The sequence below is a fragment of the Thunnus albacares genome, chromosome 4, assembly GCF_914725855.1.
Source record: "Thunnus albacares chromosome 4, fThuAlb1.1, whole genome shotgun sequence".
In the NCBI taxonomy this organism is placed as follows: domain Eukaryota; kingdom Metazoa; phylum Chordata; class Actinopteri; order Scombriformes; family Scombridae; genus Thunnus; species Thunnus albacares.
The window spans coordinates 7900252-7912282 of record NC_058109.1 but is presented as its reverse complement, the minus strand read 5'-3'; the positions used below and the strand labels follow the sequence as shown (position 1 = coordinate 7912282).

The window sequence follows — 12031 nt, the reverse complement described above, 5'->3', positions numbered from 1 at the left end:
GCGGGCTCACTACAGCTCTAAGACACTGACAGACTGATTAAGCCGCTATTTCTGACTGACTGACAATGTCTGTGTGTGTGTGTGTGTGTGTGTAGGATTCCTCCTGCCCTTCAGTAAGTCAGAGATAGAGCCAATTAAGGAGTTCCACGAATATCTAAGAGTAGATGTGTGTCGTTTGGCAGCCTGAATTTTAAGGGTTACTGAGGATTTGCAGCACATTCATCATTTCTAGGAGACATCGTCCTCCTGGAGTAGTTTTAATGATTCAATTTAAATTGCATATCACTCTTTGGTTTGTCAGGAGAGTTGTTGCAGGCTTACAAAAACTTCAGGAACTAAAGTTATTAGAATTTTTAAATTAAGCACCTGGAGTCAAATTGTCAAATTCCTTGGATGCGTAAACATACTTGGAAAATAAAGATGATTCTGATGTGCATCAATTAATCAATTAGCAAAATCAATTTAATCAGCTAACTGTTTGATCTCTACTCTTCTCTGTCAATCTTAACATATTTTGTTGCAAAAGATGTCTCTCAGCTACTCTCACTCATCTTATCTTAGCGTACAGTGGACTAAATGTGGTTACAATCAACTGACACCTGTTCCACCTGTATGAAAATCATCTGAGGTAATCAGATTATAATCTTTCAGAGGTCAACCAGATTATAATCTGTCACAGGTCGACACAGGCCGCACACTGGGAACTTGAGGTAGTGACAACCACAGTTATGAAGAGTAGTGAATCCATATATTTACAGCACCACACTCCAGCAGAGTGATGAACTTGTTGAAGTTGTGCAGTAGCTGCATGAAATAATAGTTGAAGTCTTGCCAGTTTGTAGACTCATCGCCACCACTGACGTTTTTGTTATTTGATTACAGTGTCAGATTTCCTTCTATCAACCGTCAACACAGCTTCAGTGTCGACTGAAAATGACATTGAAGGGACAAATACATCACTCAGATTGATTTGAGAAAAAGAACGGCCCCTGCAAACAAAGAAAACAGCTAACATGAACACAATGTCACAATATAGCAGTTCAGTCTGATTATCAAACTGAATCTTCGCATCTTTCCTTTCACTTGTGGATTGTTTTGTTAGTTCTGCCTCAAGAGGGGTCAATGCAACCACCTCTGTACCAGTAAATCATTCATCCCACATCATTGTGTGACAACAACTAGCTGTGTTAGTCCAAATTTACATCAGAGCGCTCGGTGCTTGCTGCCAGGAGGCAGCCACTTCAGTTCAAGAGTGTACTTATCCCTCTTCTTCAGTGAAGTTTAGCGGGATTAAACCATCAAAAAAGGGGAAAGAACCACATTTAGCTGCAGCGTGTACATGGTCATGTAAGAGCTTTACTGATAGAAACTAATTACTGCATGTGGATTCGAAGTGAAATAGTTCTGGTATCTTGGGTTCTTGTTAATGAGTAACGGTAATGGACAAGCACATTGGTGTAGCATCAGCTAAGGCTGTGACGATAACCACATTATCACAATATCAAGGTCATATGATGCCTATTCTGGGGTTGAGCTCATTACCATCATCACCGCATTTTTTTTTCTAAATGCCAAAAACAACCAGATGGAGATACGTTGGAGAATCAGTGTTGCCTCAGCTTGCTCTGGGCATGAGGCTGCAAGACCTCGGCATCACTCCACTAGAACAACCACCCAGGGAGACGCCAAAAGCAGTGCCCAAGGAAGTGGAAGCACTGCAAGCGAGCCAGCATCCGAGCTAGGCTAAAGGCTAACCCCAGTCGACCAGCTCTCCAATCCTCCTCGTCAACGTTCGCTCCGTTGACAATAAAATAGACTACCTAGGACTGCTTCTGACCTCCCAGAGAGAAATGACAAACTGCTGTGCCCTCATCTTCACTGAGACATGGCTGTACGACAATATCTCCAACTCCACTATCCAACTAGCCGTCTACCCACTCTCCAGTCTGACAGGATCCCTTTATTGTGTGGTAAGACCCCAGGCAGTGGCCTGTGTGTTTATATTAACAAAGACAGGTGTATGAAAGCAGCGATCATCTCTGCACACTGCTCAGCATTAGCGGAGGTTCTGGCAGTCAAATGTTCCACCTTTTTATCTATTCGAATTATTTTTGGACTGTAAAATCAGATTAAAAAGACATTATTTTATATTATATTGGCGATAAACTGTCAAACTGCAGGGATACATTGCTTTTTCACCACAGTAAGAAATAATCCATACTGTCACAGCCCTAGTGTCAGCAGCAATGCAGACACTGTGCTGGACTGACATACACACTGGAGTACTGTATAAAAGTAATCTCCTGGCCTGAGAACAACTTGTGATCCTCCTTGAGGAGCTGGAGGACAAAGCTGAGGAGGAGAACAAGATCTGGGATACTTTGTTTAGTCTGCTGATACAGCAACCTGCACTCAGGTAAGCAGCAAAAAAATGGATGAATAAATCTTATCAGGAAACACGAGCATAAGATCCACAGAAAATGCACTGTGAGGAAACTGATGGACAAGAAAATAAGCAACATAAAGGTGTTTCCTGCCTGTTATATTGGACCTTAAGTGTATATTACATGAAGAAGTGACATGAAAACAATCAAGTGAGGAAATCTTCATCTTCAGTTTCTTGGCGGTATTTGTTCTAAATCTAAAATCCTAGTCTGGTGCTTCCACTTGGACAAATTCAGTGTTCTAGATGAATCCCAAAATTCAATACACAGCTGAGACGTCATCATTGTCATCATCATTATCGTCATCACCCTCATCATGATGTCTTCACTCAGCAGCTTTGTGTGAGTTATCTCTGAGTGGTTGCATTTGTGAAGCGGATCATGCATAACCAGGCTAAATAATGCTAAATAAGGGCTGGAGGTAGCTACTGCTGACACACACACACACACACACACACACACACACATTAACTATTATCCTGTGATAAACACAAACACACAGAGAAACACAAGTTTGTGAGGTCTGAGTGGTGTGAAAAGAGAGACCCAGGTTCAAGTGTAACTCAGGGAAAAAGTAAGACGTAATGAAAGAAGGCGGGAGGTATAGATAGTCAAGGAAGAAAAGACAATCTTGAGCGGAGGAGGACAGGATGAAATGAGAGGAAAAAAAGAGGTAGTGAAGTAAAGGAAGAAGTAATGAAGAAAAGGAAGAGGAAGCAATTAAACAAAAGTATGAGGCAATGATAGACCTGAGGAGGCAGTTAAAGAATAGAGGAAGTAGTGTAAGAAAAACTCTCTTTCTCTTTCTCTGTATCATTCAGCCCCGTGGGAGTGAAACCCCAAACACACATGTCAGATTCAAAAATCACAAACTACAACTGGGAAAAACACAAAAACATACACACAGCTGCTGCCCATGTCCCCTGACAGAGTTCAACAGCTGCTGAGCAACAGACACACACACACACACACACACACACACACACAGAACAATCCGTCCTGTCAACAATCGTCCGGGTGAGACAACAGTTCAGATCTGTCAAAACTACCACCAAGACCTCACGTCTGCCATCTGGGCTCGTTTCTCGCCAAAAACCTAACAGCCAGTCCATACAGAAACCGTGTTAGACGTCCATCAAACACGTGTCTCATGGAAAAGATCTGCTTCCATTTTGCCAAAACTAACAATCCACACAGACTACGAGACTCCAGGATATTGTTCAAGTGTATTTTTTGTCCCTTTGGCATGACAGACAGCTGTTAAATTTATATGATCTCAATTTATAAACAGTATCTATATTGATTGAACAAGGCTCCCTGTGTGGCTATGAACTTGCTGGGAAAAAAAGATCAATGAATCAATAGATAAAAACCATGCAGGAGCTTACATGATGGCTATTTTTGTTCAGTAGATTTCTGCTGTCAGCCTGGTGAGGACAGTTTGGCCGAAGTTTGACATGAGTGACTTACACGCCGATCACGTCTCGCTTTTGATGTGGATTTCCAGTAAGAATATGGGGTTGCCACGGCAACCAAAACTCAAGACATACCAGTCAAGACTTCCAATGAGGTACAAAAGTTTTTGGTGAGACGTATTTTGTCAAACTGCTGTTTTCAAGTTCAAGGATGAACTTTTGATCTCAACTTCTCAGCCAACATGTACGAGAAGTCCTGAAAGTGCTCCGATAAATAGAAATTTTAACATCTACAATTCCACGACAACTGGGCAAAACATATCTGCTGATGAAGATCATGTGATATTAATGAAAGCTCCAGAACATCTACTAAATTAACTTTGTGGTGAGATGAGTGATAATGAAAATGTTGTTACTGTCACTATCACAGAGCCAAATAAGTGCCATTTTTTTGCTTATTAGCAAACTTTACATTTAGGTTGCAATTCTCCAGAAAGCCTTATTTTTCATTTAAAGGAAGTTACATGATGGATGCTTGTCATGTGTCTCAGATGGCTCACATGATCTTCTGTCTGATCAAAATCAAAACAATGCCAGACAATACATTATAGAGAAATACAAAATTCCTTCAGAGAGAGACGTCTGTCCTCTCTCCTGCTCTCTGCTGTAAACACACCCAGCTGTTAGTGAGCAGCTGCTCTCATCTCAGTGCTTGTTTTCAGCAGAAACTCTCCTGCTCACTGACAGCCTGCTCTCGGTGTGTCTCTCTCCGGATGGCAGGCAGGATGCTCCGGTTCAGGTTCAAAGCAGCAATCATCCTCTGGCTCGTACCCGCATCTGTGTGCGCCGCAGCCCGGCTGTACACGGAGGAGGACTTGCTAGTGATCCTGAGCAGCAGCAGCCTGAAGCCCGCCGTCAGTAACTCGTCCTCGACCTGGCTGGTCCGGTTATACTCCTCCTTGTGCGGACATGGCATCCAGTACTCCAGCACACGGAGGGCCCAGGACATCAAAAGTACCGCAGACAGACTTGTTTCACCGTCAGTCCTTTGTAAACAGTAACACCAGACCCTACTCAAAATACAGCTAATATTTGTTCCTAATTAATCAGTAAAACGACATTAACTTGTAAAGTATCACTTGTGTTCTCTGATTCTACTTCATCCTCTGCTCAGTTCAGCATTCATACAATATAAAGATCAAATGTTAATTTAAGCTAAATCTAAGCTAAGTCGTGTGGCTGAAATGTTTTGTTGGGCGAAGCAACTATAAAGTAGCACATTTTTGAATGAAATTCTGAGTGATGGGATGATCCTTGCACTCTTTATTTTATCCTGCGACTAACCGACCAATGAAAACTTGGTTGACTACGACTCTTCTCATCGACTATTTAGGGGCAGCTCTACAAACAGTAGGAGTAGATGTGGAAGGAAATCTATTACTTGAAGAAGCAGAATAACTCCTGCTGATATAGAGATACTGCAGAAAGGTCTGTGTGAGTGATGAGTGTTAATAAATTATTAGAGGCTAATTTTCAACATGCAGATAATCTCCCTTTCTTAAATTAAAAGGCTGATTACTGCCTATCATTCCTGCACGGTGGGAATACTTTTTATTTACGTGATACTGTCATCTGATTTCTTCTTTAAAGATTGTCTATTCATCAAGTCACCTCATGTTCCTCAGGGCTGCACTGATGAAATATGAGTACAACACTGAGAAATGGTATTCAACAATTTCACCTCATTTTATATGCAACAGTAAATTTTGTTAATTACTGCTACAGCAGCGTTTCCCCTGCCATTGCCTTGGAGGGGTGGCCTAGCCTGCCAACAGGACCCCCCCACCCCTCCTGAAAGAAACAAAATAGGCTACGTTTGTTTGTTGATTACCTAATTTATGGGCGCTCGTTTCAATTCAACTCAGTGTACAGAAATACACAATACGAACAACCGCCTTACTGCGCATGTCCATGACAACAATGTTTTTCACAGCACCTTAGCCAAATGAATAGACAAGACTACACTGAGAGTCTCTACCGCGTTTTGGTGTAACTTATGGTCACATGAACCTCTCTGTCGTCTGCTCTCTGTGTTGGTGTTTGACCGAGGGCGGGGCTCAGCTCCAACACACACACAAACACAGACACACACGCACAGACACACACACAGAGCGGAGCAGAGGAGAGACAGACAGCGGTGGACACAGTGAACCAAGTGAAGTGAAGATAACATGTTACTCGAGTTGACGACAACGCTTGTTACTGTAAGTGCGATAAAAGCTTCACAAGTAAAAAGCCAATAAGCGTAATTTATCAAACCACCTGTTTAACAAGCATAAACATGTGGAAAAGCCATATTTTCATCTGCTCTGTCCGCAGTCTTCAGGTATGTTTTAGACAACCACAGCAGGCTGGTTAGCCTAACAGCTAATTGTAATAAACAAGCTAAAACCAAAGCTGTCGCTATACGGCAGCCCCTCCTCCCTTTACCAGCGGTACCTGCAGCAGTGAATCACATCAGCAGCAGAGGGAGGAGGACAGAGGACAAGAGGAAGGACTGATACTGACTGATGTCTGTGTTCTTCAGTCTTTCTTAACTTCACTCAGTATTTTGATGTCAGAAAAATTATTTATTTTATCGACATTTTAGATTTCTTCCCAGTGAGATATTATTGAGTTTATATAGTGACTTTGCTGTAAAAAAAAAAAAAAAAAACCATACCCGTCCCTAAGGCTGGTTAGTGGCTACACCCTGACTATGGGAGGATGAGAAAATCGCTGTTCAAATCCTTTCACTACAAAAATGTCAAGGATAACTTCAGGTCAGGACATAGCACTTACTTCATCAGTGAGCTTATTTGTTTCACTTTTCTACTTGCTAATGTCTGAGTGCAGGGTGACAAAGTACAACCTGTGTCGTTGTTTTAATAAATGTTGTAATTATAATAGTCCAAAACTATGTGTAAATGCTGCCCCGTGACATCACAGTAGTGAGGGTCTACTGTGGGGGTCTACCACCCCCCCTGAAAAAAATCCTAAGGGAAACACTGTACAGGTAACAAGCAACTATTTGTCAGAACCCATGTTTTACAACCAGCATAAAGCACTAGTTGTATCACAATCCTTTACAATGAAACCCGTGGGCTCTACCATATTTGTGGGACCAAAGAGACAGAATCAAGTCCAAAGTTAGTCAGCTAACCTACAAGTCCTTCTTCATGGGACTGTTCCAGGGTTAAATAGTCTGCATTGACCCATTCACATCACATGTTGGATTTTCCTGTGTCCTTGTTTCAGACTGAATGCAGTACTTGATGTTACAAGCTTGCCAGATGTTTGTTGGTTGCCGGGAAAAGGCTAAATTATCAAATTATAGACTCAAGACTAAATTATACTTGAGCAATCCGACAGACGGTTGTCACACATCATTTTTTTATTTATAGTTTGGCAACAGAACACACTGATCTTTGAGCAACAGACGTCAAGACCAGCTGATGTTTGTTTACATTCCTCAAAACAAAGCAGTAGTGCAGGAGAAAAAGTTGAAGAGTTTGGTGAAGGAAATTTTATTATTTCCATTTTGTTGAAATGATAAAGGGATAGGACTGGTTGTGGTAAGTCAACAATGGAGTAGAGCTGCAACGATTAGTTGATCCACAGAAAATTAATTGCCAAAATTAAAAGCCAAATTCTCTGATTCCAAATTTTCTCAAATGTGAATGTTTTCTGGTTTATTTAGTCTTCTATGATTGTAAACAAAATACTTCGGGTTGTGGACTGTTGGTCAGGACAAAAGAAAACTTTTGAGGCTGTCACTACGGGCTTTGGGAAACTGTGATCAACATTTTTCACCGTTTTTGGACATTTTATGACCAAATAATCAATCCATTAATTGAGAAAATAACTGACAGATTAATCAATTATGAAAATAAGCATTAGATGCAGCCCTACAATGGAGATACAAGGACAATTAATTTTACCTTAGAATGTCAACTAACTTTTCACACCAGTCTAATATACTGGTTAGTATCAGCACCAACACTGACTGCACACAATTTGATCAGGTGTCAGTCAGATGTGACCAAAACACTTAAATACATTTTGTCAGTATTAAATTGTAATAGTGAATCTTTGTAAATATTCAAGAACAGCATAAGTTAAATTTGCACAGGTTTCAAAAGAGTGTTGCATCTGCACATCTGGTGGGTGTGATGGTGTAAAGAAAAAAGCACCTGATGTCACACTGTTAAATTCACATAACTTATGTCTCATATCAAGTCAAGTTAACTTTTATTTGTATAGCCCAATATCACAAATTTGCTTCAGGTGGCTTTACAATCTGTACAGCAATACAACATCCTCTGTCCTTAGACCCTCGATTAGAATAAGGGAAAAACTCCCTAAAAAAAAACTTCACCTTGCCTGTTGGACAAGTTTTTGATTAAGCAGAAACTAGGCTTGGCAACATTTTCACACACAAACACCAGAGGTGTTTACTTTGACAAATGATGATGAACTCAAGTTAAACACTCATTTGACACACTCAAACCAGACCTGTGTCTTGTTTTAGTCCATCAACATTCACAGAAACCTGGATCTGCAAAATTAGTTCCATATACCGTATATCATTACTAAACCAAAGCCTTAAACCAGACTTACTGTTAAAATATTTGCTACAGGGACATCCCCTTCTGCCTCCCCTCACTTCCCCTCATCGCCTACTGCCAGGGACTACTGAAGGCATAAAAAAGCTCCAAAATTATTTTAAAATATATACAGTATACATTTGCTACAGAGAATTGGTGATTTTCAGTTTATCAAATGTTATCATGTGAACATTTACATATCACCAAATTAAAAGTTATTCTCATAAATTAACTTCTACAACCATGTTTACGTATTTCTGCAACTGTGACGATTTGAATTTATGAGTATGGAAAACTGGACATGCTCTTGACATCCACTGACAGTGAGAGAACCCAGACAGACGGGGAGGAAGTAACTTTCTCTCCATTCAAATGTTGACATTGCTGTTATACACTGTTAAACAGCTGTTATACAGTCATCATCAATCACAATTCAACCCTACTGACTGCTGTGGATTACAGAGGGAATCTGGGCTTTTTTCAGCAGGATATTTAGCACCATTATACTTTTGTCAACCTGTTTTTCCATGCTGTATTTCTGTCATTTTTATTTCTTGTTCTATTCTGTACTCACATCTATTACATGTCTGATCCCTCCTCTGTTGTTCTTCCTGAGGTTTCTTCCTTTTTTTTCCGAGTTGAAGCTTTTTTTTTTTTAGGGAGTTTTTCCTTATTCGAATTGATGGTCTAAGGAGAGAGGATGTTGTATTGCTGGACAGATTGTAAAGCACCCTGCAGCAAATGTTTGATTTGTGATATTGAGCTATACAAATAAAACTGACTTGACTTGACATTTCGATAGTGAGAGGCAAGAGCACCAACCATCACAGCCTCGGCCACCACTCGCTCCCACCTACAGTTATGGAAATATAACAGCAGCTTCTGCATTACAGCCAGCCTGCTTATTTGCAACTAATGCTATTGTGAACATGTGTAAAATACCATTATAAAGGCAATCCTGCATCAGCTGTGTGACAAGAAGTAGACACGACTAGCAGCATGGTCATCATCACACCCAATACAGCTATGACTATGGATTACCTGATCGTTCATTTCAGCACTAACACACTGTTACTGGTGTATTTCTGTCTTCATGCAATCCCACTACTCTTTAGCTTAATGATCCAATTTAATGGTCACGAACTCCCTGTATTATGTTCAATTTTTGTATTTATTCCCCCCCATACACACACACACGTTTTTCCTATGTATATTTTGATATGTAATAAGTTTGTTCCTTTACTATATGTATATTTCTGTTTAAAAAAAATAATTAAATAAATAAATCACACCCAATGCAGCTATAGCTACCTAATTAAACGCATTAACCGAGTCAAAGCAACCAAACCTCCTCTGTCAACATGTCATGCACTAATAACCATCTATTCACCGGTGCTAACCTGTCATGCACCGGTATATCGCACTAATAAACAAGGCAGTCCGTCTGAATCCAGCCGACAACCGCCTCCAATAACACCTTAATTGTATTTACACGGAGCTAGCTTCAAGCTACTGAAACTTTTAAAGACTCGCCTCTTAATCTTGCAAACGATACCTTCCCTGTATCCGACGTTAACTTGAACACAAGCTTAACCAGTACTGCTAATAAATGTCCAGCTGCCACACAACACGTTTATAGACTCTGGGGTAGCATATTAGTTAGCTTTAGCTGTCAGACTGGCCAGCTTCTTGACCTTAGCCTGACAACACGCTAGCTAGCTATGTCAGCTACACTCATTTTAAAATCAGCTTGGAATGAAAGTTATACTTCACACCGTTTAACGTCCTCTCTCTTTAAAACTCTCCCTCTTCTTTAACTGCTGCTGTGTCCCGGGACACCGGCGGAAAACACTGACGTTAGCTCGACACCAACTGCCGTTTAAGTAGCCTCTCATGCTAACGCTAGCTAACCAGCTAACATCACGGTTTGACGTTACGCAGTCTCTCCGGTTAGCGGCACCGAGCTGTCACAATAACAACATACCTTCAGGAGCACCGGGTGGACACTGGACTGACTTCGCGGAAGTCACGGTGGATGTGCTTCAGAGACCGGAGATGTACATGGATGTCAGTCCCCGGTACTACAAACTCATTAACGGTGGAAAAACAACATCCAGAAGGCTAACGTCATTACAGTGAAGCTAACGCAGCCTGTTTGGCTTCTTTTACAGTTCAGTTCATTTGCATGACAGCGAGGCTCTGGCGCCACCTACAGCCTTCAATCTACAACCTAAAACCATTAACTGTACATAAAGATTATTATTTATATACAGGCAGTGCCTAAAACCTAAAGCCTTCAGCCTTCAACCTACAGCCTATAGCCTTCAGCCGGGGATATCTTCATCTGTCTCCTCCTCCTCCTCCTCCTCCTCCTGGCGCTGGGGGATTGTGTTGCTCTCACTCATCAGTGGAGCCCTGTAATATTTAGGGAAAGGGACAGTTGAAGGTAAGAGTTAAGGTCAGAAATATATTACTTGAGTCCTGTTGTACAACAGCTGTTATCAAACTGGACTTTACATTTCATATCCCTATTTTAATCCACTGTACTAACTACTTTCATATATTTCATCCAACTGGGCTTAACATTATACATGGCATTCAACCACTGTTGTATAATTTAATTATTTATTGCACATGTCACATTTTAGAACCATTTGGCTACTTCTGCATATGTTTTGCACAAGTCAGGTCATGTAAATAGCCTGTGTTGTAATGTTTATAATGTATGTAGACTGAAAGTTATGACTTGACTTCTTAATTTGTTTTATTTATTACTCTTCTTAGTTCTTATCTGTTTCCTGCCTGGCTAGACTGTTTCCTGCACTGCTGTAACGTTTGAATTTCCCCTCAGGGTATCAATAAAGTCTTATCTTATTTAATTTAGCACCTGTCACTTTCATATATTTCAATCACTTAATTTATTTCTCCATAGCACAGGAGAGCACTGTTTCTTTTGCACAGTCAATATTTCATTTGAGTTTTATATCCAGTTTAACAACTATTATAATTCTATTTTGTAAATGGATTTTAAATTTTGATTTCAATTTTACATTTGATTTTAATATATTTTGTTTATTTCATTATTTATCATTACCTTACTTTTGTTCTAAACAGATTAAAGAAAAATAGCTATTAAAAATTAAATCAATAAAATTAAATAAGAGATTAAATGAAATCCTCAGTTTATATAGGCTACAATGTATATAATTAATTGCCTTACAATATCTTAGACAACATACATTAATTGTGAAAATATTTGTGTAAATACTGTATATAAGTGCAAATAATCAGTTGAATAATCAGAAATCTTAATGTATATACAGTAGTGTTTGTACTAAACATAATATAAATACAAGTCTGCATATAGTAGGTATAAGTATGAATAATAAATACAATATATATACAGATATATTAAAATATTTGTATCAGTGTCATATAAAAATACACATACAATATATTATATAGCAACATATAATAAACACAAATTATAGTAATATATGATATATATATATATATATATATATAT

General features: G+C 39.7%; 1 protein-coding gene across 2 annotated transcripts in view; it reads right to left on the bottom strand.

Annotated features, from left to right (window-relative positions):
* The window catches only part of ip6k1 (inositol hexakisphosphate kinase 1), a 36798-nt gene extending 25617 nt beyond the window's left edge, over positions 1-11181 (bottom strand). Inside the window, exon 1 of one of the 2 annotated variants that reach the window (XM_044348191.1) lies at positions 10490-11181. The gene's annotated coding sequence lies outside the window, so the exon portion shown is untranslated. Of the gene's footprint in view, positions 1-10280; positions 10470-10489 lie in introns of those variants that run through there. The other variant, XM_044348192.1, reaches the window with a different exon arrangement.
* Positions 11182-12031: the final 850 nt, after the last annotated feature.